Genomic DNA, 22,975 nt, shown 5'->3' on the forward strand with positions numbered 1-22,975 from the left:
AAGGCATATTCCAATAAAGGAATATACTCATTCCTACCAAAAGGAATGTACCTAAGCTCCCTCTTCTCTTAGGAATTTCTGAGTTTCTTCCAAGTAAGAAACTTCTATTTCAGGCTCCCTCTTGGCTTAGGAATTTCCAAGTTTCTTCCAAGTAAGAAACTTCTTTTTAGGGCTCCCTCTAAACTAGGGACCTATAACAACTCATCATGTGGAACAACTAGCTGCATAAAGAACTCTTCTCTCATTCAATGTAATACATTTATTTTGTCTTGTCTTGGACTCGTGGGCCCTCAAAGAATATCCATCCTCCACAACTACTGTTTATTTTGGATTCCCTATCTCATCCTCAAAGAGTATCAGATGCCAAATGATTACTCAATCCTCCATTCTATCTTCCCATGTGAATACGTGAATGACATGTCTATCTCTTACTCTCAAAAAGGGAGGAGATATTCCAATAAAGGAATATACTCATTTGTAACAAAAGGAATGTACTCATACCTACCAAAAGGAATGTATATAAGCCCCCTCTTGGCTTACGAATTTCCAAGTTTTGTTCTAGTAAGAAACTTCTTTTTCAAGCTCCCTCTAAACGAGGGACCTACATCAGCTCCTCATGTGGAACAACCAACTACTTGAAGAACTCCTCTCTTATTTGATGTCATAAATTTCTTTTGTCATGGAGTCTTCATCTTTCAGGGACTTATTCATAGGGCACATATCATCCATCACGTTCATCCATGAGTTATTAATGTCCTCATTTCATCATAAAGTAATCCATCAATTTTCCATCTAGCTTTGCTTCATATAACTCTTCTTTCATGACATCTGGAAGGATCTTAGATCATAAAATATGGTTTTCTAAATCGATGAATCCTTTGATAAGGATTGCATTAGAGAAAATTGAGGATATTTCATATCCTCACCTAGAAGATGTTTCTTTATTGACTAATGTGTGATGATCCCAGTCGATGATGAAGTCTACTTCTTTCTATAAGTGTCACTTAAGGTTTATATGATGTTTCCAAGAGCTCTCATTCTTTTCGAACAATAGAATTTATTCTAAACATTCTTTCTCCTTCCCATGTCATGATCTCTTACTTCTAATGCTTCTATCATGTTGATATTTTCTAATCTGATGCATCATATTACTTTCTATAAATTACAAGTGAAAAGTACCCTTTAGTGAACAATATCATCTAAGTCATACCAGAGATCCTTTTTGTTCTTACTTCTTAAACTTCTTTATCTCAGGTTTGTTCACTTCCTTGGTAATATGGGCTTCCTCCCTATCCCTCTTGCATTTACGAGAATCTCTTCTATAGTGGCGAAGGTTATAACAATCATATAATATTTCCTTAGTGATGATATTTTTTTCTTTAGAGGACCAAACTTTCCAAATTTCCCTTTTCTTCTTGTTACTAATTGATCCCTTCTATCTGATCTTTTGTTACTTTCTTTCTTCAACCTGTCTTCCTTTGCCTTGTAGAGAGACCATAGTTATATGAGTGGGATAGTTTCTTCCTTCCTAGTAGATATGAGGTTACCTTGCTCATCAGTCAAAGCATTTAGAATAATGGAGATCATTTTGTTATCAAATATGATCTCTCCTACATCATGCAATTGACCTTTTATTTGAGATGATTTTAAGAGGCAGACCATATCTCTTCTTCCTTTGATAACTTCAATTTATATAGATCAGATCTAAGTGATATGATCTTTCCTATAATGGTTTCAGAGAAAAGCTCTACCAACTTATCATATACTTTTACTTCTTAGCTTATAATATTTTCTTCATTATGTTATTATTGTGTTCTTTTCATCAAGACAATTACTGGCATGCATAATAAAAGAGAAGTTACATAGTATGTATGCTTCTCAATGAGGGTCAAAGCCTCTCAAATATTGAGAGGAAAACACAATCAAAATTATTCTTATAGATCATCAATTGATGAGTACCAATACCATGACATAAACCCCTAGCTCTAGTATCCTCCCTATAACGTTTTACTAATCTTGATGCTCTACCTCTTCCCTTCCTCGAATTTCTGCTTGATTTTGAACTGCTCTCCTTGGCTCTTTCTAGAGGAACTGGGTCTTTATAATTCACACAGTTTCTTCTCAACTTCAACTAGACAATCTTGGTCTCTATGATATCACGATTCTCTTATAGAGAAACTTGGTCTCTAGATCTCGGAAGAATTCTTCCTTTGATGCCCCAGAAGAAACATCTCCTTCGCTTGTCCAGAAGAAACCTCTCCTTTGCTTTCCCGGAAGAAACCTATTCTTCACTTTCCAATAAAAATCCCGTCATCACTGCCCCAGAAGAAACCTATTCTTCTTTGGTCCCAGAAGAAAACCTTGCATTGTAATACAAGAAGAATATACTTCATTATACCTTCTCCTTCACACTTCTTTATGTTGTACTCTACTTTGCACTTATTCTTGATCGAATTATTGTCGAGTTTCTTTCCCTAAGTGGGGTTGAATGTGGCTTATATTTGCACCTTTCCTCATGTCATTTAGGCTAACACCATCGCTTGTGGTTAGGTTGACCTCTTCTCATAATTTCTTCCATCGTTGTGGGGCAACTTGAAAAGGATAAGTGACAAGGTCATGGAGGATAATTTTCATGGACAACATTGATTTCTAAGGCATTGATTTATCTATCCTATCTTTTTGTGAACCGATTTCATAATAACCCTTGACTATAGTATCCTCCCAAGAACCTTGTCACTAATCTTAATGCTCTACCTCTTCCCTTCCTAGACTTTCTGCTTGATTTTGAACTGCTCTCCTTGCATCCTTCTAGAGAAAATGGGTCTCTATACTTCACACTATTTCTTCTCAACTTCAACTAGAGAATCTTGGTCTCTAGGCTTTCACTTGTCTCTTCTAAAGAAAATCAGTCTCTAGATCCCAGAAGAATCATTCCTTTGATACCCCAAAAGAATTCTCTCCTTCACTTGCCCAGAAGAAACCTCTCCTTCTCATGCCTAGAAGAAACCTATTCTTCACTTGCACAGAAAAATATCTTCTTTGCTGCCCTAAAAGAAACATATTCTTCTTTGATCCGGAAGAAACCCTTACTTTGCAATATCAGAAGAATATCCTTCCTTATACCTTCTCCTTCGCACTTCTTTATGTTGTACTCTACTTTGCACTTATTCTTGATCGAATTCTTGTCGAGTTTCTTTCCCTAAGTGGGGTCGAGTGTGGCTTATATTTACACCTTTCTTCATGTCATTTAGGCTGACATGATCACTTGTGGTTAGGCTAGCTTCTTCTAGCAGTTTCTTCCATTGTTGTAGGCTGAATTGAAGAGGATAAGTGACAAGGTCATGGAGGATAATTTCATAGACAAATTTGGCCTTTTACAAAGTGTAACATGACTTCATTAGATTACAATGACTCTAACATTTTATGACCAAATGACAAATAAATCCTGAAGACTCTGAATGAAAGTCTTGACTCAAAAATAAAATCTCTTTCTCACGAAACCGATGAAGAAAGTCAATACAATAATTTTATTTTTCTTCTTTACATCTCATTACATAAAATCATAATTACATGTCATTATGAAGACTGAAACTCATTACACTTTTCAACAAAGATTAGGGGAGATTGAGATTTTGAGTAGAAGAACAAAATATTGAAGTACGAGAAGGAGAGAAAATTCAAATTTTATTTTTGAGATTTTTGCTATTAGTATATTTAAAGAAAAAACTAAAATTATAGCTAGTACTATTCACATAGGTGAATACGTTTACTAGGGGAATCATATGTTGTTGAGGTGGGTCTAAGGACATTTTTTCCCCAATGAGTCCCTAGGGAATCGTTGGTCGTTCTTCTATTGTCTTATTGATATCTTTGGTCGTGCAAGTCTATCTAATGGAAGTGAAGCTCATCCACCTCCTCTTCTACCATGTTGATTCTAGATTGTTGAGTTTGGGCATCATCTTGCAAATCTATTTGATGGCGGCGAAGTGAATGCACCTCCCCGTCCCTAAATATTTGAACTAGGTCGGTCCACCTCAAGAGAATTGAACCTGTGACCTCTCAATAAGTAGATCCACCTGAAGAGAATTCAACTCATGATGTCTCAATAGCAAAGATGCTGTGACCACTCAATAAATAGATCACCGTGAAGAGAATTCAACCCATAACCTCTTGATAGCAAAGATGCTCTAACCACCTCTGAATAGCAAATATGCTTTAACGATGGAAACTTGATGATAGTATTATCATCTTAACCATTATTAGTTTTAAGATTTAAATATCATATAAAAAAATTAGCAATGAGTGTCATTGAGAATATTACATTGTCCTAAGGGCGATTCAAGTCTTACATAATCATTTTTATAACCAACATATAAACTTAAACTTTTTTACACACAATTGGATACCAACACTATCAACTTGATAATATTTAATTTGAAAAATCAAACGAGTGCAACCTACCTTTCAAATTTTGGCTGGAGAGGAAAAGTGACTACCAATGCTATCAACTTGATAATGTTTAATTTGAAAATTTCAAACCATTGCAACTTACTTTGCAAATTTAAGTTATCAAAGACATGGCTAGATCCAATGTTGGATGGAATAGAGATATGCGAAATGGAAGGATGCTACACAAACTTGGTTTTGCCATAGAGACTTTTTGCTAACGTTTTTATCTTTATAGTTAACTCCCATTCTCAATTCTCTCTAAAATTAAACTCCCACTCTCAATATAAAACGACTCTGAATTCCTCTCTCTCGCACGTATGCCTGCGCATCTCCTAAGCATCTACTCTTCCAACGGTTTGAAGCTCCAATGATGCCTACATATAAAGCCGCAATGGAGGTTTGAATTGGGCGCGGAGATCGTTACTACCAACATCAGGCACGGTTCAACAACGTCCAGATTCTAGTGCGAGCCAGGTTTGAAAACATACAAATTATGTTGTCACATGGGTTGGCACAGTTCTTGAGAGACCAGGAATTCTAACATTAACGGGAAACTCTAATATATGGAATAGACATTCTAACGCTCAGATTTTTTAATCTGAGCATCGCAATGATTTGTTGTAGTGAGGTGGACATGAATTTCCCCTATGGGCAGGGATTACTGGGTGAGATTGCTAAAAGAATTTGACAGTTCGTCATTTTGTCTAACGATATAAACAGACTGCCGTTGGCGGCAAATAAGTTTGGATTTGTTGTATTTCATCATAATTTTCAAAGATGAACAATTTTGACGCTATAATTGATAAAAATTTTGAAGCTATAATGGTGGTTTGCGTTTCAATTTTGTATGCGTATTCTAACACGGTCACAATTTCAACCAAAAAACAATAAAAATTCCAGCAAGATTTTGAAAAAGTTAGGCATTAGCATAAGGCTAATCTATTTCAATGATTTCTCGACTGTCAATCGTATATAAAAAATCAACTATCTAATAAGCATCTAATTTTATATAAATTTCATACAATGTTAATAACATAGTCATTAACCAAACCATTATACCTAAATCTTCCGTAAATGATATATGAAAATAAATATAAATAAAGAAAACAGGTTTCGTATACTTTTCATTTGTTCTCCAGGTTTTTGTACGATGGAAAATTAATTGGATACTTCCATATGTTATATGCGGTGCATTTTGTTAAAATCCTTTTATATATTCGATGAAAGCACACTCGCTCATCTGCATAGTTTTAACCAATGACTAATCCAGACGTTAACATGATTGGATTTATCGTTATTTCGCAGCCCGTACTTACTAGATGATCATTTAGTAAGGTGGTAATGCACTTATTTCTAGACTTTCATCCTGCACTTATTTATAGGATTTCATCCTATGGAGGGTACAAAAGAGGAGTTACATCATGCTTTTACAATATGGAAAGCACCAAAGAAGATTCATATATTCAGTAAAATATTACCATTCAAAGCAAACACATATATTAGAAAACCAGGGAAAATACTATGGAATGCACAAAAGGAAATTGACCTATTCAGAAAAGAATCACCATTCAAAGCCAGCACATTTATTCGAAAACGAGTCAAAATATTATGGAAGGCTCCAATGGAGATTGATCTACTTAGTAAAATATCACCATTTACACTGAGTTCAAAACAGACACATATAACAGAAAACAAGACTAGAATATACTGCACTCCTAATTCCAAATGTACTGATCCAGCACTCCTTTGACCAAAACATTTCAGCACACATCAAAACATTTCAGCACACATCCGTTGACGCTTGACTCTAATGCTTCTTTGTAGATTTTGTAAGAAGTTCCTTCTGAATGTGAGGAATGACACCTCCACTGGCAATGGTACCTTTGAACAAGTTATCAAGTTCTTCGTCTCCTCTAATAGCAAGCTGCAAATGCCTAGGGGTGATACGTTTAACCTTCAGACCTTTAGTGGCAGTTCCTGCAAGTTCTAAAACCTCTGCAGTGATATACTCCAGAACGCCTGCACAATATACAGCAGCAGTTGCTCCCACCCTTCCGTTTGCAGATAATTGAGATTTCAACAGACGGTGAATCCGTCCAACAGGAAACTGCAATAAGAGCAAACAGTTCAGTCGAAATACTGCAGGAATGTTTTGGAGTTCTTGTTCCAAGGGCTATTTGAATTATTACAAAGCTTCGACGAATAAATCTACAGGGAAAGAAATGTTAGAATTCCTTTAGTTGAATCAGAAAACTTGTAGAAAATCAATAGATACAGAATCTAGTAAAAAACCTAGAACCCAGTCCCACAGAGTTCCTGCTCACAGGAATATTTCAATTATTAGAAAGCTTCAATGAAGACGTTTCTTCCAATAAAACAGATGCCTAGAATTACTTCAGTTGATTGAGGTTTTCTGCAAGAAAAACAGAAGAATTTAAATAAATACAAATCCAAGTCAAATGATGACCTGTAGGCCTGCACGGGACGCGCGAGAAATGGGTTTTTTCCTAGGATTTGGAGCGCCAGTGGATTTGCCCTTCGCCGGACCCTTCAAATTATTCCCTCCCACAACCATTTTGACCGCCTCTTTCTCCCAGATCGGCCTGTCACGCACAAATACATCAGAAACAAGAATAGCCCAATTGCGGAAGTCCAAAAAAGCAAAAATGGATTATGCAGAATATAAACAGTAGGAAAGAGCTGAGAGATTTCTACATGTGCATGAAAACAACGTGTAAAAAGCTGGATATAATTGGAAATAAGCACTATTACAAGATTACCTAGTGGCCTTTTTCAGAAGTTGTAGATGCGCAACTTTTTCACTGTCCACGGATCCAAGCAATCACTGACGTGCTTGTGGGCTTCTGTGAGCTCTCTATATATAGGTCATCTATGAGTATAGTTCGGAAGATTGGCTAGGGTTTAAAGGGTTGTGATAGAGAATTTTAAGCCTATCTTTGGTTAAGAACCGACCACGATTTCTTTACTAAGTAGTCCAAGGAGGCTTTTTCCCCAAATAAATAAATAAATAATATTAATAATATTAAATAAATCCTGTACCATTATGAGGAAATTCCGCAAAATCCGTTGAAATTCACTACCATTAATTTATGTTTAGAATTTCAATCGTCTTATGTTCTTACCTATTTCATTCCGAGAAAGCTTGGAAATTCAATATAATTAATTTTTGAATAAAAATTTATGTTTCAATTTAATTTATATTGTGTGAAGTTTTGGAATGGAGCTTATAGATGAAAAAATAGGATTCTTTCAATTATCATCCTCCCTTAATTTCAACCATTCTTTCACATGACATTAGCCGTTATTGTCTAGTTTAGTTTTAATAAGTAAGTGAGAAAATATTTTACCCATATATATATATTATATTTCTTTCTTGTTATTTCTAAGAATAAAGAAAGAGTCAAGTCATGTACCTTATTATCATGAATCACGAAAGAGTTAAGACATGCAAGGTATATTTTTCATTATATATATATACTTTTCTTGTTATTCTCAGGAATGAAGGAAGAGTCAATTTCTGCACTTTATTCCCATGAATCAAGGAAAAGTGAGTACATAGTCTCACAAGGTTATTATATATTAGCTTAGATCTATCTTAATTCAATATTTACTAAGCCCGGAGAGGGACCAAATCCCATTTCACTCTAAAAGAAATGTGCATTTTACGAGATTTGATCCCTCTTAGGGATTGGTAGATTTGGAGTTAAAATGGCTCTAGATTAGTTTAGTTATTAATAATTGATAATTATAAATTTAAATTTAAATTTTAATTCTATGTAATTTCACCTAGTCAAAATTAAATAAAAATTATAATTATTAATTTTATTTTTATATCTTTATATTTTTATAATTTTATAATTATCTTTTCTATTTATTTTCATTGTTATCGAATTTGACTGAGTCAAAATGTTTACATAACATCACATAACATAATTTAACCTTACAACATCTCTTCCATATTGGGTTGGAGAATACCTCTCTTGATGCAATAAGTAATTTATTATTATAAACATATTATAAAATATATTTGTCAAAAAGTGTTTACATAAATATAAGGTCATCATAATTAATAATATAATTATATAAAATAATGTTAAAGGTATGTGTTATTAAAATTTATATGTATTCGGTGTGGATTCATCTTTATTTTTTATCTATATGTGAGTATATTTGATCCTTCTAGACTCTTGGTAGATTGAAAATTAAGATGGATTTTTGTTTGCTTAATTTCCTCCTTTAATTAGGCTATATTCCACTTGAATATCATGGTTCAATACCATGTGTCAATACCATGGGTCATTTTTATTTTTACTTTTATTTTTATAAGGCTATTTTTATTTACATTCTTTTATTTTCTTTTGACAGAGCTTAAATATTTACATTACATTATATTAACCATTTTATTTCATTTTATTTATGTAAGTTGATTTAATCAAAATGTTAAACATCAGATTACACCATCTCTACCATACTATGTTGGAGAGTACCTCAAAGTAAAAAAGAATGAACTAATAATTATGACTCATAATATCTTTTTCCACTATGGTTAAAATACAAAATATTAAAAGACACAATACTACTATATCTAAGGTGTGATGTCAAGTCTCCATGTAATTTAATTGTACTTTCACTTACCCGTTAAACAAAGTAAAATAATGGCATATTATTATAAGGCTGAAGATTATTACATAGTACCATTTGCAGATATTTCAATGCGTTTACAATCAAGTCTTGGTACTATTGCTTAGTTACACACATAGTTATTACACACTTTTACATAGTACCATTTCCAGATATTTCAATGCGTTTACAATCAAGTCTTGGTACTATTGCTTAGTTACACACATAGTTATTACACGCTTTATACGGGATTATTCATGTCATTCTGCTTTGCCTCCAAGTTGTGGAAGGAGCAGGTCTCGACTCCCTCGCCGTCTGCTCTCCAGTTGTCCCTCCTACCTTGTTCTCCTCGCTGCATCGATGGTGATTAGACTATGGCGCTAACCAACCAAATGATGGGTCTTCAAATAACCTCCTTTGGAATTTACGGTGGTCTTGTTTTATTTTCATTGATTCAGTTCTCGACTCTCTCGTTTTTAGGATATGATACTAGGGTTTCTGTTATGAAACCAGCTCACAAAGAGATAGAAAGAGAGATCCACGCCTTAGAATTCAACCTCTTCGAGGGGGCAACCTCCTTTACATTACATAAATGAACAATTCTTGGATGATACAAATGACAAAACCTCCTTTCTATATATAGGAGTCTAAGGAGTCACAATATAATCCAGCCGACCTAACAATAATAATATAAAGCCACAAAAATAACAATAGAGGGATTCTATGGGGCACAGAAATAATAATATGGGGGTAATAGGGGCACAACAATATAAATAAGTGGTATAACTACAATAGTAATGGGGTAATCACTAGTATTATATGGACCCAACATGCCCCTCTCCTTCAAAAAAGTGTTTTCCTCAACGCTTGAGTAGTTCTGGATACTTCTGCATAAAATTCTCATCCTCCCATGTGGAATCTTGAGCGGATAAGTTCTTCCACTTGATAAGATACTCTGAAATTGATCAATTTCATAGCTATCGAGTTCTTGTTTCTGTGACTGCTTCCGATTCCAATATAATTTTTTCTTCCTTGTCAAGTTCTGTCAATATTGTTTGAACTGGGAGCTTGTCGCCTATAACCTTCTTTAAACATGAAACATGGAAAACTGGGTGCAATCGAGAAGCTGCAGGAAGCTCCAATTTGTATGCCATAGTACCAATCTTTTCCAACACCTTGTACGGACCATAATACTTTGGTGATAATTTATTATCCTTCTTAGCTTGCTTTAGGGACATTTTCTTATATGGTTGTAGCCGTAGGAATACCCAATCACCTACATCAAAACTTCTTTCACTGCGATGTTGATCTGCCTATTGTTTCATTCTATTTTGTGCCAACATGAGGTTATCCTTTAAGAGTTGGAGGACTTGTTGTTGATGTTCGATGTGATGTTCCACTGCTTGAACCTTAGAATTTTCTCTTAAATATGATGTGATTGATGGTGGTTGGTACCCATAAAGTGTGATAAATGGGGTCATTTTTGTTGCTGTATGGAAGGAAGTGTTATACCACCATTCAGCCAGAGGCAACCATTTGACCCATTGTGTCTGTTTATCAGATACAAAGCAACGAAGATATCCTTCCAAACATTTGTTTACTATATCAGTTTGCCCATCAGATTGAGGATGATAAGATGAGCTATGAGCTAACTAAGTACCCAGACAAGAAAATAATTATGTCCAAAAATTTTAAGTGAAAATGGGATCTCTGTCACTTACAATAATCTTTGGGTTTCCATGTAGCTTTTGAACTGTTTCCATAAATGCAGTAGAAACTGTACTGGATTTAAATGGATGTGATAATGCACAAAAGTGTGCATACTTGGTAAGTCTGTCAACTACCACCATGATGACACTCTTTCCCTCAGACTTGGGTAAACCTGTGATAAAATCCATTGAAACCTCCTCCCAACGTTGGCTTGGAATGGATAAAGGTTGTAATAGACCCGGTGTCTTAATTGTTTCAACTTTATTTTGTTGGCAAACCAAACATTCCGCCACAAACTTTTGAATATCTAATTTAAGGCCATCCCAAAAAAATTCCTTCTTAACCCTGCGGTAAGTTTTTAAAAATCCTGAGTTCCCTCCTAAGGGAGAAGTGTGCAATTCCATAAGAATCTTTTGTTTTAGCTGGGAATTCTTACAGAGGTATAAGCGATCTTTGTACCATAACAAATCATTTTGCCAGCTAAATGTATCAGAAGTACTGGAATCTTGTTGTAGCTTTCGAATAAGTGCCCACACTTCTTCGTCATTCTTCCATTCCTCCTTTGCTTCGTTTATCCAATCTGGTTGGATAATAGAAATGGCACACAACAATGCTTCCATATCCTCGTCCTTTCTTGAGAGTGCATCTGCCACCACATTTTGCTTCCCTTTTTTGTAGATGATTTCAAAGTCATAACCCAACATCTTTGTGACCCACTTTTGTTGCTCTTTAGAGGATAATCTTTGTTCTAAAAAGTATTTAAGGCTATCATGATCCGTTTTTACCTTGAAGTGTCTTTCCATTAGGTAGGGTCGCCATTTCTTAAGTGCATGGAGTATTGCCAACATTTCCTTCTCATAAATAGCTTTGCTTAAAAACTTTCCCTTGATTGGACGACTTTCAAAAGCAATGGGTCTTTCATCTTGCATCAGAACAGCACCAATTCCATTTCCTGAAGCATCACATTCCACAATAAAGGTTTTTGTGAAGTCCGGTGTAGCTAAGACCGTTGCTTGGCACATTTCCTCTTTAAGATGTTTAAAGGCCTTTGTTGCTTCCGGAGTCCATGAAAATGAATCTTTCTTCAATAATGTTGTTAGAGGTGCTGCTATTCTCCCATAATTCTTAACGAACTTGCGATAATACCCTCTCAACCCAAGAAATCCTCGCAGATGCTTTATGGATGTGGGGATTTTCCATTCCTTAATGGCTTTAATTTTGCTAGGGTCTACCTTAACTCCTTCATGAGATACAATATGACCCAAATATTCCACCCCCTGGACTCCAAAGAAACATTTGGATCTTTTTGCATATAATTGTTTCTCCTCCAAAAGTTGTAGCACCTTGTCAACGTGTTCAACATGATCCTTCCAAGACTTGCTGTAGATTAGTATATCATCAAAAAATACCAACACAAATTTTCTGAGGAATGGTTTGAAAATTGAATTCATCAAACCTTGAAATGTTGAAGGTGCATTGGTAAGGCCTGTTGGCATTTTGGCACAGGTGTGGCGCTATGATACTGGTGTTGTCCTTGATGGAAACTTTATTTGATGACAGATCTCCGTTCAGACTACATAATGAAGAGAAATCTCATATACGCAGGTTAATTAAGTCGAAGTTGCATATACACGTTGGTGATCTGCATACTAAGTTGCGTATACGCAGGAGAGCTATATACGAAGGCGCGTATATATGTCGGGAAACTTCCTTTTGGTCTGTGGTAGTTAGTCCTCGGTACTTGAGCCTATGTCTTTTGACCATAGTATCTCGACAGACATGTTGATCCCTAGTTTTTAAGTTGATGGTATTGGATCTCTATGGTTTTGGCTCTTGGTATTGAGCAAGGCCTAAGGCTATATAAGGAGAAGAAGATCATTAGGCAAAATTATCTTTTGAAAAGGCTTGAATATCTGAAAAAGAAAGAGATCTGGTATGCAGGTTCTGGGTTGCTTGATCTGAGCTAAGGAGAGATCTCATCGGTTGATGGAGAACAAGATCTAAGGAGAGATCGGGATCAAATGGTTTGAAATGAACTATCTTTATATGGTTGATTATGCGTATTTCTAGATCTGCACACTGACGCAATGTTATATTCTGGGTATAACTGATATCTGGTACAGCTGCAAGTTATGAAAAGTTATTTTTAGATCTGTACGCAGGTTGTCTTCGGTAAAACCGCGTGTATACGCGGGTTGACTTCATTGAAGTAGCGTATATCTTTTGAAGCATGATTTTTGGGTTTGCAGTTCGGTCTGACTGATATTACAGAGTTCTGTAGTCTGCTCTGTGTTCTGGTAACTGGTGATTGACAGGGTTTCAGTGGTTCAGTGATTCAAAGATTGATGATGCTAGTATTGGTTGTCTTGTGCTTCAATGATTTGTTGTGAAAGTTGAATGAATTGTGGTCTTCAGATTGTAGTGTTGTGCTTCAGGAATATCCAGCCTGAAAATGTATGAAAGGTGGTACCTGAAAGAAAGAAGATTGTAGGCCAGCACCTACGTACTAGTATCTTGGCTAGTACAAGAGCAAAGGGGGTTGGAGCTCCCTTCCAAGGAAGTTTGGAGAACGAGAGAAGGTTGTAGCCTTCTGCAGGTTGTAGCCTGCGTACTAGTATAAGGCTGCACCAGTACAAAAAGATTGTAAACTGAAGTTTCATATTAAAGAAAGATAGAGACGACTTGCAGCAGGTGGTTTTCACCCACATTGGGTTTCCACCTTATATCATGGTGTTCATGTGTGTGGTTTTTGTGTGATCTGTTCTACTGCATCTGTTTACTCTTAATATGGTGAATAATGTCCTTATGCACTTAACTGAAGATAAACTAAATGAATTATAAGATTTCTGGTTATACGCTGTTTTCTTTAGACACAGTTGCGTGTACACGCTGGTTCACTTAACAAAAGTAGCGTATATGTTCCTGAGCATTGAAAAAGTTTGATTGATCTGATAATACTGATTCACCCCGCCCCCCTCTGAGTATTATTTCCAACAATTGGTATCAGAGCAGGTCCTTCAGAGAAGCTTGATCGCTTGAAGGTAGATCGTTCATCATGAGCAACTACGAGAGAGAAGCATCAATCAGGCCACCGGTTTTTGATGGGACAAACTTCAATTATTGGAAGGTAAGAGTTACTGCCTATCTTCAATCTCTTGGTACAGAAGTTTGGGACATCGTAGAAACAGGCTATGTTTTTCCTTCAGCTACTCCTACAGATGCAGCTGAGAAAAAGAAGTATGAAACAAATGCAAAAGCAGTCAGTACCCTATTAGGATGTATATCCCAAACGGAATTCATGAAGGTAATGCACTAAAAATCCGCAAAAGAGATATGGGACAAAATTGTCACAAGTTATGAAGGAGATGAACAGGTAAAGCGTGCTAAACTTCAAACTCTCAGGATTCAATATGAGACTCTCAAGATGTATAATGATGAAAGTGTGGCTAACTATTTTCTTCAGGTAGATGAGATTGTTAATTGTATGAAAAATTTGGGTGAAGAAATAAAAGAGGCTATAGTGGTTGAAAAGGTTCTAAGATCATTGTCCCCCAAGTTTGAATCTAAAGTATCTGCAATAGAAGAAAAGGAAAATCTACGAATTCTTACTATGTCTCAGCTACATGGAATTCTAACTGCTTATGAAATGATAAAGGGAGGTCCATCAGATAGAAGAGAAGCTGCTTTCAAGGCATCAGGCAAAGAAGATTATTATGAAGCAAGCCACGTCCCAAAAGAAGAGGAAGAAGAATCAAATTTTGTCAGAAATCTTCAAAGGGGTTCTGGAAGGTTCAGAGGTAAGTTACCTTTTAAATGCTTTGCTTGTGGAAGAGTAGGTCATTATGCTGCAAAATGTCCTTATAAGGATAAAGGAAAGGAACCTGCTAGATGGAACAAGAAACAGAGTGCAAATAAGAAAAGCTACTACACTCATGAAGATAGTGATGGTCTATCAAATAGTGATGAAGATGAACGAGGTAATGAATATAAGTTGTTAATGGCATTTGAAGATGATGATTATATGGATGCCATAGATGTGGATAATCTTTATGATGAAATTACTAGACTCAAGAGATGTATAGAAGAAAAGAATGTGATCATTGATACTCTACAATTTCAAATTGATGAAAAGGAAAAACATCTTGAAAAACTAGAAGGTGAAATTGTTGGTCTTAGAAAAGAGATTGAGAAAACAAAAGCTATTAATCTTAAATTTGTTAAAGGATCTGAAACTTTGGATGAGATTATCAATGTGCAGCGATCTCCTCTGATCAAGACAGGTCTTGGATATCATGGAGAAACATCTCAAGCCTCTACCTCTAAAAGTTATCTTGATGCAGCAAGGAAAAGCGAGCAAAGGCCAATTAAAAGTAATCAGGTGAATCAGGGACAGTTTACCTCAAGAACAAATAAAGACCATCAAGAAATTTGGGGACAAACTGCCTTAAGGACAAACAGAAGCTACAATCAGCCAAAGGTAAAATCTTCCCAATTTTCTCCAAGAATAAATAGAAGCTACAATCGGTTGGATGATAGATTTGGTTATCGCGGAATTTTCTTTAATGGCCAATGCTTTTCTTACCATAACTTCGGTCACAAAGCAGCTCAATGTGTTGCATACAAGACAATCATGACTAGAGAAGCTCAAAAGCAAGGGAGAATGACTGAAACCATGAAAAGGACTTATAACAACTTTTCGGTCCTTGAAAATGAAGTTGAATGCTCTATTTGTAATAACTTTGGTCATGAAGACTCTGAATGCAGGAGCAGGTTCCGGAAGAAAATTCAGAAGGAGCAAAACTCAAATGTCAGAACATGGAGAATAAAGGAACCACAACCAGAAAGATGTGGGATAGCCTTTTATGCAGAAGGACAAGAAAGTCTATGGTACATTGACAGCGGATGTTCGAAGCATATGACAGGGGACAAAGAAAAGCTTGAGTCATATACCGCATTAGAAAAAGGGAAGAAAGTTTCTTTTGGAAACGATATCTCTGCAGCCATAAAAGGAAAAGGTGTGGCTCCATTAAAAGAGAAGGTCAAAGCTGGAAATGTTTTGTATGTTGATGGATTGAAGCCTAATTTTCTGAGTGTCAGTCAGATGTGCGATCAAGGAACAGAGGTAATATTTAGATCAAATGGATGTTGTGTTCGTGATTTTGATACAGGTAAAACAGTGATCAAAGGAAGAAGGACTCCAAATAATCTATACATATTTGAAGAAGGACCACAATAATGCTATTTGAGCAAGGATGATGAACACTGGCTATGGCATCGAAGGTTGGGGCATCTAAGCTTTTCACAAATAAGGAAAGCATGCAAATATCAGGCAGTTCGTGGTCTTCCAGATATCAAAATTCCAGACAACACTATATGCAAATCTTGTCAGTTTGGAAAGCAAACCAGAACTAACTTTCCAGAGAAGGAAGGATCAGCTAGCATGCCTCTTGAGCTAGTACATACAGATACATGTGGTCCTTTCAGAAAAAGAACACCTCGAGGAGAAGAATACTTGATATTATTCATTGACGATTTCTCCAGGTTTGTCTGGTTAGGACTTATGAAGCACAAAGATGAAGCATTCGAAAAATTCAAATCCTTCAAAGCCTTGGCTGAAAATGAATCAGGACACAAAATTAAGTGCCTCAGATCTGACAGAGGTGGGGAGTTTACCTCAAACAAATTTTTCGATTTTTGTGAAGAACATGGGATAAGAAGAGAATTCTCTACAGCTAGAACTCCTCAGCAAAATAGGGTGGTGGAAAGAATGAACAGAACAATCCAACAAATGGCTCGTGCTATGCTTGATGAATCAGGTACTCCCGCAACTTTCTGGGGTGAAGCTGCACATGCTGCGGTTATTATTCTTAACAAAACAAATGTCCGAGTAAACAACACTCAAACACCTCATGAGCTCTGGAGTGGTGAGACTCCTTCGGTGAAACACTTCAAAATATTTGGGAGCAAATGTTATATTAAGAATACTGATGAGCAACTTGGCAAACTTGAACCAAGAGCTGATGAAGGCATTCTTCTTGGTTATTCTCCATATAGCAAAGCATACAAGTGCTACAATAAAAGACTTGGCAGAATTGTTGACAGCATTGATGTAGTGGTTGATGAGAAGGGATATATTCCGAGGCAAGTTCATCATGAAGACATTGAAGAAGATGAAGGCTACCCTCAAAGGCAGAATGATGAAGAAGAAGAACCTCAAGAAGAACCTCAAGAAGAAGAAGAACCTCAAGAAGAACCAGAGGAGCAGACAAGAATAGAAGAGAAGACTCCATCCAGATATGTTCAAAAGAATCATCCAGAATCTCAGATTGTGGGGCAGAAAGAAGCAGGAATACAAACAAGAAGAAGAATTGCAGAAGCTTCAAGCTATTTGGCATTACTCTCTTCCACTGAACCACAAAATGTGAAAGAGGCATGCAAAGATGAATGTTGGGTCAAAGCATTGGATGAAGAACTTGAGCAGATCGAAAAGAACAACACTTGGGAATTGGTTCCTAGACCAAAAGATAAGAATGTCATAGGGACAAAATGGGTCTTCAAAAATAAATTGAATGAAAATGGAGAAGTGATTAGAAACAAGGCCAGACTTGTTTGTAAAGGGTATGCACAGCAAGAAGGAATAGATTTTGAAGAGACCTTTGCTCCTGTTGCAAGACTTGAGGCCATCCGAATGTTCCTTGCTCTCTCAAGCTTTCAAAACTTCAAGGTATTTCAAATGGACGTGAAATCAGCCTTTTTGAATGGAGACTTAGAAGAAGAAGTATATGTTGAGCAGCCAGATGGTTTCATTCTTGGGAATGATCCAAACCTTGTATGCAGATTGAAAAAGGCTCTTTATGGTCTCAAACAAGCTCCAAGAGCTTGGTATTATCGGTTGGACAAATATCTTCACCAACAAGGTTTTTCAAAAGGATCCGCAGATAGCAATCTCTATATGAAAGTTGAAAATAACAAATTGCTAATACTTGTTGTGTATGTAGATGATATTATCTTTGGCAGCAATGAAGAGGCTATGAGTCAGAACTTTGCCTTGGTTATGAAGAAAGAATTTGAAATGTCATTACTTGGAGAATTGACATACTTTCTTGGATTGCAAATCCAACAAAGTGAAGGAGGCATTTTCTTATCTCAAACCAAGTAGCTCAAGAAGATCTTGAAGAAGTATGGCATGGAAGACTCAAAGCCAGTTTGTACCCCCATGGTTACAGGATGCAGCCTCAGTACAAATGATGAATCAACAACTGTTCACCAACCAACTTATAGATCCATGATTGGGAGTTTGCTTTATTTAACAGGTACACGACCAGATATTATGCATGCAGTAGGAATTGTTGGAAGATTCCAAGCCAACACAAAGGAAACTCATCTTCAGGCAGTCAAAAGAATCTTCAAGTATCTTCAAGGGACCCAAAACTATGGCTTATGGTATCCTAGAGATACAGATCTCACTCTTCATGCTTACACAGATGCAGATTGGGCCGGAAGTGTGGATGATAGGAAAAGCACAAGTGGTGGTGCTTTCTTCATGGGTTCCAGATTAGTATCTTGGTTCAGCAAGAAACAGAGTTCGATTGCTTTATCTACAGCTGAAGCAGAATATGTGGCTGCGGCATCTTGTTGCACACAACTTCTTTGGATGATGCAGACCCTGCAGGATTTTCAAATTACTTGCACGCCACCAGTCTCTATCTTATGTGATAATACAAGTGCAATCAACATTTCAAAGAATCCAGTCATGCACTCAAAGACCAAGCACATACCAATCAAGTACCATTTTCTTCGGGAACAAGTGCTTGAGCAGAAGGTCAAGTTGGAGTATGTTCCTTCTAAGGAACAAGTTGCTGATATTCTCACAAAACCACTGCCCAGGGAAACTTTTGAATATCTCAGACAAAAGCTGGGAGTAATGGATGCTTCATCCCGCTGTTAAAGCTTGTCTGTTCTACAGAAAAGTTGGTATACGCGAGTTTCGTAAGGGATATCCGCGTATATACGCCGATTTATGCAGGGAAAGTCGCGTGTATGGTGTACGCATGCTGCAGAAATTCTATTCGCGTACATACGCTGTTTTATGCAGGAGAAGTCGCGTATATGGAGTTCTGATCAATAAGGGCAGACGCTGGTTGGAGAAGGTCTGAGATGGGTAAGTCAAAATTCTTCAGGCACAGTTTCAGGGGGTGCAGCAGGCACAGATTCAGGGGGAGCAGCTTAAAGTCTCATAAAGCATTGTTGGCATTTAGATGTTTTGGTTGTTGGTTTCAGGAGAAGGAGCTCAGAAAGAAATCATGGTTGCTGATCTAAAAGATGTTTATCAGATGCTGCTGGTGACTTTCATAAGTCTTGGTCTAGATCTGTTGTCTCTATGTCATGTATCTCCTTTGTGATATCTCTTTTATGGTGTGAAGGTCATGTAACGGCCTATGTTGGTTTCCCCACTATGCCTGGGATGAATGATGTAATATAATTGGTTGTTTCTGATGTGTCCCCTCTTGGTAGGGAGTATGGATGTATGTATTGAGTCTTTTGGTGATAGGAAGGTCCCTTATGGTGTATAAGTCTTGGTTCTCTTTGAAGAACATCGTTTGCAGATCTTGCCTACAGTCAGGGGGAGCATGATTCAGCACAGCCAAGCAGAGGTATCAGCATGTACTCAGGGGGAGCACAGCCCTTTGCCCTTGATGACAAAGGGGGAGAATGATTCTAAGGAGCTTGAGGTTGCCACCAAGTCCAAAGGGGGAGATTGTTGGCATTTTGGCATAGGTGTGGCGCTATGATACTGGTGTTGTCCTTGATGGCAACTCTCTTTGATGACAGATCTCCGTTCAGACTACAGAATGAAGAGAAATCGCATATACGCAGGTTAATTAAGTCGAAGTTGCGTATACACGCTGGTGATCTGCATACTAAGTCGCGTATACGCAGGAGAGCTATATACGAAGGCACGTATATATTTCGGGAAACTTCCTTTTGGTCCGTGGTATTTAGTCCTCGGTACTTGAGCCTATGTCTTTTGACCAAAGTATCTCGACAGACGTGTTGATCCCTAGTTTTTAAGTTGATGGTATTGGATCTCTATGGTTTTGGCTCTTGGTATTGAGCAAGGCCTAAGGCTATATAAGGAGAAGAAGATCATTAGGCAAAATTATCTTTTGAAAAGGCTTGAATATCTGAAAAAGAAAGAGATCTGGTATGCAGGTTCTGGGTTGCTTGATCTGAGCTAAGGAGAGATCTCATCGGTTGATGGAGAACAAGATCTAAGGAGAGATTGGGATCAAATGGTTTGAAATGAACTATCTTTATATGGTTGATTATGCGTATTTCTAGATCTGCACACTGACGCAATTTTATATTCTGGGTATAACTGATATCTGGTACAGCTACAAGTTATGAAAAGTTATTTTTAGATCTGTACGCAGGTTGTCTTCGGTAAAACCGCGTGTATACGCGGGTTGACTTCATTGAAGTAGCGTATATCTTTTGAAGCATGATTTTTGGGTTTGCAGTTCGGTCTAACTGATATTACAGAGTTCTGTAGTCTGCTCTGTGTTCTGGTAACTGGTGATTGACAGGGTTTCAGTGGTTCAGTGATTCAAAGATTGATGATGCTAGTATTGGTTGTCTTGTGGTCTTCAGATTGTACTGTTGTGCTTCAGGAATATCCAGTCTGAAAATGTATGAAAGGTGGTACCTGAAAGAAAGAAGATTGTAGGCCAGCACCTACGTACTAGTATCTTGGCTAGTACAAGAGCAAAGGGGGTTGGAGCTCCCTTCCAAGGAAGTTTGGAGAACGAGAGAAGGTTGTAGCCTTCTGCAGGTTGTAGCCTGCGTACTGGTATAAGGCTGCACCAGTACAAAAAGATTGTAAACTGAAGTTTCATATTAAAGAAAGATAGAGACGACTTGCAGCAGGTGGTTTTCACCCACATTGGGTTTCCACCTTATATCATGGTGTTCATGTGTGTGGTTTTTGTGTGATCTGTTCTACTGCATCTGTTTACTCTTAATATGGTGAATAATGTCCTTATGCACTTAACTGAAGATAAACTAACTGAATTATAAGATTTATGGTTATACGCTGTTTTCTTTAGACACAGTTGCGTGTACACGCTGGTTCACTTAACGAAAGTAGCGTATATGTTCCTGAGCATTGAAAAAATTTGATTGATCTGATAATACTGATTCACCCCCCCCCCTCTCAGTATTATTTCCAACAAGGCCAAAACGCATGACCAAAAATTCATAATGACCCTCATGAGTTCTAAATGTCGTTTTCGGAATGTCTTCAATCTTCATTCTGATTTGATGATATCCCGAACGAAGATCCAGCTTGGTGAAGTAAATTGATCCATGCAATTCATCTAGTAATTCATCAATGACAGGAATGGGGAACTTATCTTTAATAGTGAGCTTGTTGAGCTCCCTATAATCTGGACACATGCGCCATGATCCATCCTTCTTGTGCACCAATACTACTGGAGCTCAGAAAGAACTTCGAATCGGTTGAATTATACTAGCCTCTAGCATTTCTGCAACCATACGTTCAATTTCACTTTTTTGGACATATGGATATCTGTACGGCCTGATGTTTGGAGGAACACTTCCTGGAATCAGATGAATAGCATGATCATGATAAGGCATAGGTGGGAGACCTTTGGGAGTCTCAAATACATTGGAATGATTTTCCAGGACTTTTTGGAGATCTGGAGAAATAGATGATTCCAATGTGGAAACATCTAGCGAACATAATTTTGCAATTACACCTCTTTGCTCCTTTTTTAGAAGCTTTGTCATGCCATTAGAGCTGATTATCTTTCATGGTTTCCCTGCAATACCCCTCAATTCAACTTCCTTTCCTTCCACAGAAAATTTCATGAAAAGTTCTTGAAAATTAAAAGCTATTGTACCCAAGGATTGTAACCATTGGACTCCTAGTACAACATCAGCACCTCCTATTGGAATGGAAAGCATTGGGCTAGTCAATACATATTCTCCCATGGATAGCTTGATATTATGGCACTTTCCAGAACAATTTATTGTTCCTCTATTTGCAATCATCACTTGACACTCTGGTGCTGGATATAGGAAGCAATTCAATTCTTTTGCTACCCTACAATGAATAAAATTGTGGGTGCTTCCTGAATCAATCAACACTATTACCTTTTTCTTCTTGATTTGTCCTTCTATCTTGATGGTTTGAGGAGTGGTAATTCCCGCCAATGCATTACAAGATATGGTCGGATTTATTTGTTCTTCATCTAGGCTTTGTTCTTGGAATATATTATCTTCTTTTGACCTTTCTTGCTCCTTTTCTTCTTCCTCTTCACAATCTATGTAGAATAATTTCTTCTCAGCACACTTATGACCTTTTGTGTATTTTCTATCACAATTGTAACAAAGCCCTTTTGCTCTTTTTTCTTCCAATTGTTGTGGTTTCAACCTTGTAGGTTGTGGAAGACTATGGGAAACAACACTTCCGTCTTTATAGTTGTGAATGGTATGCTTCCTAGTTGCCATAATTTTGCTTTCCATTTTTCTTGCTAACCTGAATGCCTTCTCTAATGAATCAGGTTCCCAAAGGCGCACATCATGTTGGATATTATCCTTAAAGACCCTATGAACACATCAATCCTATGCTCCTCTGGAATATCTTTTACCCTTATGTTCAATTTTTGGAACTCCTCAATGTGCTCCATTATTGAACCCTTTTGTTTGAGACTTATCAATTGGCTAAAAAAAGTGTTGCTTTTTGTATCCTCATAATGTGCTATCAATTCTTCCGTAAAAATTGCCCAAGTGATAAATTGTTTACGAGAACAAAGCCATTGATACCATACAAACTGATTTGGTTCCAAATATAAAGCTGCCATACGTACCTTTTGTGTGTTTTGCACATTATTGAGATCGAAGAATTGCTCCATCTGTAATATCCATGTGGCGGGATCCTTGCCATAAAACTTCCTCATATCGATTTTCGGAATGTGGTGATTCTTCGATCCAACATTAGCGTCTATAGAATCATGATTAACATTTCTTTTGTTCTCATCATCAGTTTCCTTTACTACCTTTTCACCATTAGTAAGTATTTCTTGTAGAAAATTAGTCAAATCTGTCTTCAAATCTGCCACGCCTGTCTTCAAATTTGTGTTCAAATATATCT

At 37.0% G+C, this 22,975-nt stretch overlaps 1 pseudogene; it reads right to left on the reverse strand.

Annotated features, from left to right (window-relative positions):
* Positions 1-6,256: 6,256 nt before the first annotated feature.
* The window catches only part of LOC149165531 (putative histone H2A variant 3 pseudogene), an 84,431-nt pseudogene continuing 67,712 nt past the window's right edge, over positions 6,257-22,975 (reverse strand).

The sequence above is a fragment of the Pinus tabuliformis genome, chromosome 5_1, assembly GCF_031772625.1.
Source record: "Pinus tabuliformis cultivar Carrire ecotype Pingquan chromosome 5_1, CPIR1, whole genome shotgun sequence".
NCBI lineage: Eukaryota > Viridiplantae > Streptophyta > Pinopsida > Pinales > Pinaceae > Pinus > Pinus tabuliformis.